This window comes from Salvelinus sp. IW2-2015, linkage group LG10 (assembly GCF_002910315.2).
Source record: "Salvelinus sp. IW2-2015 linkage group LG10, ASM291031v2, whole genome shotgun sequence".
NCBI lineage: Eukaryota > Metazoa > Chordata > Actinopteri > Salmoniformes > Salmonidae > Salvelinus > Salvelinus sp. IW2-2015.
Window position 1 is genome coordinate 19307664 of NC_036850.1, and position 6492 is coordinate 19314155.

Sequence of the window (6492 nt, forward strand, 5' to 3'; positions counted from 1 at the left end):
TCAGATTCAACAGAAGATCTCTTTGTTCTTGGGACCTAGAACAAGCATCTCTGTTTTGTCCGAGTTTAAAAGTAGAACATTTGCAGCCATCCACTTCCTTATGTCTGAAACACAGGCTTCTAGCGAGGGCAATTTTGGGCTTCGCCATGTTTCATCGAAATGTACAGCTGTGTGGCATCCGTATAGCAGTGAAAGTTAACATTATGTTTCCGAATGACATCACCAAGAAGTAAAATATATAGTGAAAACAATAGTGATCCTAAAACGGAACCTTGAGGAACACCAACATTTACAGTTGATTTGTCAGAGAACAAACCATCCACAGAGAAAATGATATCTTTCCGATAGATAAGATCTAAACCAGGCCAGAACTTGTCCATGTAGTTCAATTTGCATTTCCAATCTCTCCAAAAGAATGTGGTACAGTAGGCCATTCCTCTCTTGTGGTCGGTTAGGGAGTATTGGTGTCTCTGAGGGGTCTGTGGCCTGGTTTGCTACCTCTCTCAAAGAGTGCAGTGTATAAAGTCAGAACATCTGCTGTCTCAGCCACTGCCTGTCACCAAGGGAGTACCCCAAGGCTCGATCCTAGGTCCCACACACTTCTCAATTTACATCAACAACATAGCTCAGGCAGTAGGAAGCTTGTTCATCCATTTATATGCAGATGATACAGTCTTATACTCAGCTGGCCCCTCCCTGGATTTTGTGTTAAATGCTCTCAACAAAGATTTCTTAGTGTCCAACAAGATTTCTCTGCCCTTAACCCTGTTCTGAACACCTCCAAAACAAAGGTAATGTGGTTTGGTAAGAAGAGATGCCCCTCTCCCCCCGGTTGTTTACTACCTCTGAGGGTTTAGAGCTAGAGATAGTCAGCTCTTACAAGTACTTGGGAGTATGGCTAGACGGTACACTGTCCTTCTCTCAGCACATATAAAAGCTGCAAGCTAAGGTTAAACTACACTTGGTTTCCTCTATCGTAATCACTCCTCTTTCACCCCAGCTGCCAAACTAACCCTGATTCAGATGACCATCCTACCCATGCTAGATTTGAGACATAATTTATAGACGGCAAGTAAGGATCCTCTCGAGCAGCTATATGTTCTTTACCATTAACCTCTAACAGCCCTCTACCCCGGGTCCGGAGCACCCCATCCCCCACACACTGATTAGCATAGCTAGCATAGCTTCACAAGTAGATAGTAGCATCTAAATAATCATTAAATCACAAGTCCAAGACACCAGATGAAAATACAGATCTTTGTGAATAAAGCCACCATTTCAGATTTTTAAAATGTTTTACAGGGAGACAAATATGTAAATCTATTACTAACACGTTAGCAAAAATAACACCACTATTCTAACTCCATCAGTTTCTTACTCCTTCAGGATGCTAATCCCAATTCGGCTCAACTAAGATATTGATATCCACTAACCAAGAAAAAACCTCTTCAGATGACAGTCTGTAACATATTCATGGTATAGGATAGTTTTTTGTTAGAAAAATGCATATTTCAGGTAGAATCACAGTTACATTGCACCGACCATCACAAATCGACTAGAATTACTAGATAGAGCAACGTGTATGACCAATTTACTCATCAAAACATTTCATAAAAATAGACAAAGCATAGCAATGGAAAGACCCAGTTCTTGTGATTCAGACCATATTCAGATTTTCTAAGCGTTTTTCCGCGAAAACACAATAATCGATAAGTTGCATACCACATGTGCAAACGTTCCAGAGCATCGATTCCAGCCAAGAGCGCTTAACGTAATCACCCCAAAATATATTATTTTTCACTAACCTTCTCGAATCTTGCCGCAGTGACCTCCTGTACTCAGTTTTACCAATATACATATACAGTTTTGTTCGAAAGTGGCATATTTAGCCATACACAACCGTGGTTACACGAACTAAAAATTACTAGGAAATCAAGGCCCAATATGTCTTGACGTCATCTATTCAGAGTGATCTAAGTTTAATTGAAAGCTAATCATATACTTGACTAAAAAATACAGGGTTGACAGGATCGAAAGACAATTAGTTCTTAATGCAACCGCTGATTTACATTTTTAAATAATTATCCTTACTTTTCAATACAGGGTTCGCCAAGTGAAGCATACCAACAAAATGGCGAAATATGCGTTTAAAAATATGTTCGACAGAAACACGATTTATCATATTAATATTGCTTACTTTGGCTGTTCTTCCATCAGATTCTGGGCATGTATCCTTTCTATGGTTATAAACGTCTTTTGGTCGATAGTAGGTCCTCTGTCCTTCGAAATATGTCCACCACCAACGACCGACACCCCAAAACGTGTCCAAAGTTTCAGAGTGCACCAACAAATAAATTCTCAAAATCGCACTAAAGGGATATAAATGTGCTATAAAACGGTTCAAATTAACACATTATGATGTTTTTAACAACTATAACGACTGAAACAGACGGCAGAAATATTGCTGGTTAGACAACGATTTGGAACGAGGCAAGTTCCGATGGCCTTCACGCTTCAGCGCACGCGAGAAAGGGCGGTCCTATACATTTTGTCTTTTATAATGGCTGTGAATGTCCCATCGATTTCATTCAACGTGATGACGTGACAGAACCCAGAGGAAGACTAGGAGTGTCGGTTCTTCATAGCATTCACTGTCGCCTTAAAAACAGACTGCCAGATCAGAGGTAAAAATTTCTGAAATCTGAACCCTGTCATGAAAAGTGCTGTAGAAATTGTTCTGTACCCTCAGAGACCAAATTCCAAACTTCTATAGAAACTAGAAGGTTGTTTTCTATCCAATATAACAAAATATGCATATTGTACGATCAAGAATTTAGCACGAGGCAGTTGTAATTGGGACCCAAATGCTAATGCGGAAAGCACCCCTATAGTTCCAAGAAGTTACCTCACTGGGTGATGTGGGATGGTGAGCGTCCCACCTCGTCAACAGCCAGTCGAAACTGCAGGGGCGCCAAATCAAAACACAGAAATCCCATAATAAAAATCCTCAACCATACAAGTTTTACACCATTTTAAAGTACACTTGATGTACATCCAGCCACAGTGTCCAATTTCAAAAGGCTTTACGCGAGCACACAAACAATTTATGTGAGTCCAGAGCCAATCAACAGAAAAAACAAGCCATTTTTTCCAGCCAAAGAGAGCAGTCACAAAAAGAGAAATAGAGATAAATGTATCACTAACTTTTGATGATCTTCATCAGATGACACTCATAGGACTCATTTCACAATACATGATGTTTGTTGAAAGTTCATATTTATATCCAAAAATCTGTGTTACATTGGCGCGTTATGTTCAGTAGTTCCACAACATCCGGTGATTTTGCAGAGAGCACATCAATTTACAGAAATACTCATAATAAACATTGCTAAAAGATACAAACTGTTATGCATGGAATTTTAGGATCCACTTCTCCTTAATGCAACCGCTGTGTCAGATTTCAAAAAAACTTTACGGAAAAGCACAACATGCAATAATCTGAGTACAGCGCTCAGAGATCAAAACAACCCAAATAGATATTCCGCCAATGTTGTGTAGTCAACAAGAAGTCAGAAATAGCATTATAATATTCACTTACTTTGATGATCTTCATCAGATGCACTCCCAGGAATCCCAGTTCCACAATAAATGTGTTTTTGTTCGAAATGTCCATCATTTATGTCCAAATACCTCTTTTTTGTTTGCGCGGTTAGCCCAGTAATCCAAATTCATGACGCGTGATCACTAGGTGCAGGCGAAAAGTCAAAAGTTCCGCTACAGTCCGTAGAAACATGTCAAACGATGTATAGAATCAATCTTAGGATGTTTTTTAACATAAACTCAATATTGTTCCAACCGGAGAATTCCTTTGTCTTCAGAAATGCAATGGAACGCAAGCTAACTATCACGTGAACGCGCCGTGGCCAGCTCGTGGCTCTCTGGCAGACCTCTGACTCATTACCCTCTCAATCGCCCCCCCTTCACAGTAGAAGCATCAAACAAGGTTCTAAAGACTGTTGACATCTAGTGGAAGCCTTAGGAAGTGCAATATGACCCCATAGACACTGTGTATTTGATAGGCAAAGAGTTGAAAAACAACAAACCTCAGATTTCCCACTTCCTGGTTTGGATTTCTTCTCAGGTTTTTGCCTGCCAATGAGTTCTGTTATACTCACAGACATCATTCAAACAGTTTTAGAAACTTCAGAGTGTTTTCTATCCAAATATACTAATAATATGCATATTCTAGCTTTTATGGCTGAGTAGCAGGCAGTTTAATTTGGGCACGCTTTTCATCCAAAATTCCCAATGCTGCCCCCTACCTAGAGAGGTTAAGCCATCAGATTTGCCACCAATGCCCCTTATAGGACACATCACTTCACTTATACTCCTCTGTAATGTGGTCATCTCTGTATACCCGTCCCAAGACCCACTCGTTGATGTTTTTTTTAAACCCTCTTAGGCCTCACTCCCCCCTATTGAGATACCTACTGCAGCCCTGATCCTCCACATACAACACCCGTTCTGCCAGTCACATTCTGTTTAAGGTCCCAAAGCACACACATCCCTGGGTCGCTCCTCTTTTCAGTTCGCTGCAGCTAGTGACTGGAACGAGCTGCAAAAAACACTCAAACTGGACAGTTTTATCTCAATCTCTTCATTCAAAGACTCAATCATGGACACTCTTACTGACAGTTGTGGCTGCTTTGTATGATGTATTGTTGTCTCTACCTTCTTGCCCTTTGTGCTGTTGTCTGTGCCCAATAATGTTTGTACCATGTTTTGTGCTGCTACCATGTTGTGCTGCTGCCATGTTGTGTTGCTAAATCAAATCAAATTTATTTATATAGCCCTTCTTACATCAGCTGATATCTCAAGGTGCTGTACAGAAACCCAGCCTAAAACCCCAAACAGCAAGCAATGCAGGTGTTGTGTTGCTACCATGTTGTTGTCATGTTGTGTTGCTACCATGCTGTGTTGTCATGTGTTGCTGCCATGATATGTTGTTGTCTTAGGTCTCTCTTTATGTAGTGTTATGGTGTCTCTCTTGTCGTGATGTGTGTTTTGTCCYATATTTTTATTTAATTTTTWATTCCATCCGCCATCCCCGCAYGAGGCCTTTTGCCTTTTGGTAGAATTTGTTCTTTAACTGTCTTGCCTAGTTAAATAAAGGTTAAATAAATAAATACAAGTAAATACAAAATATTGGTTATTTTACGATACAACAGGGGGAGAGATTTTAGGGTTACACATTCAAAATGGCTTTGATCTTCTACATGAGCCCATACACATGCAGTAGCATGATGTTCTGTGGATTTGACTTGGTATTAAAGGAAGGGGGAGCATGTTGTTAGCTATTGTCATCCTTGTAGTGCTGGCAACAGCCTCCCACTCGTCGTGATCGATGTTAGGGCAATTCCATCCCCTTTCAACATAATTTTCATGATCTCCAGCACAATACCAGTGTCAACATATGTGAAAACGGTGCATTTTTATGTTTTGTAGAAAACATATATAAAGTTAAAAAGATCTACCKAATGATAAAGCGATTTTCAAACACTATAATATTCGCAGCAGGTGTTGCAGGTGTTGAAAATCACTGTTTTTCATTCTTTTAATCCTACCCTGTGATGTCAAAGAGAAGCATTTCTTATCTTTTTCAACACAGATCATAGAAACACGCCGTTTTGACACATGTAGACACTGGTATGGTGTTGGAGATCATGAATATGAGGTTGAAAAGTGCCGGAAATGCKCTTTAAGGGGCAATTTCCCTTTTATAATTTATCTTTACAAGCTCCATAAGGTTGATGTGGAATCATGTCGGGGAGAGAGGGTGAATGTCAAGGTTTCCCACGGACACATGGAGTTATCTTCTCAGTACAGAGCCTCGTTCAGCTACAACCCCTGGTCAAGTGACCCATGAGTAACAACCCCTGCTCTATTTCAGAGCTGTGTTGTTCTCCRATTCCTGTGTTGGTTTAATGAATGAAAGAGAGGTTCATGGGGTGGAAAGTCACATGTTGAAACATCCTAGGCAAGTGTTAGATGAAAGTGGTAATTAAGCCAGACACATTCGTGGCGCATAATTTATCGCCTTTCTAAAAATATCATAGGTTCCATAAAAAGTCTATTAAATCACTGTAAATAGCATTAGTATTTTGTTATAAGAAGGGAGAAAAGAAACCAGACTTGTTGTCAGTCAGTTTATCCTAAAACATGGTATTTAATGACAATACTGATCTATCTGTCCACCGCAACAGACATCTCAAATCAAATCAAATCAACGTTTATTTGTCACGTGCGCCGAATACAAGAGGTGTAGACCTTACAGTGAAATGCTTACTTACAGGCTCTAACCAATATTGTGAAAAAAAGGAATGTGTGTGTGTGTGTGTGTGTGTGTGTGTTGTGTGTGTGGTGTGTGTGTGTGTGTGTGTGTGTGTGTGTGTGTGTGTGTGTGTGTGTTGTGTGTGTGTGTGTGTGTGTGTG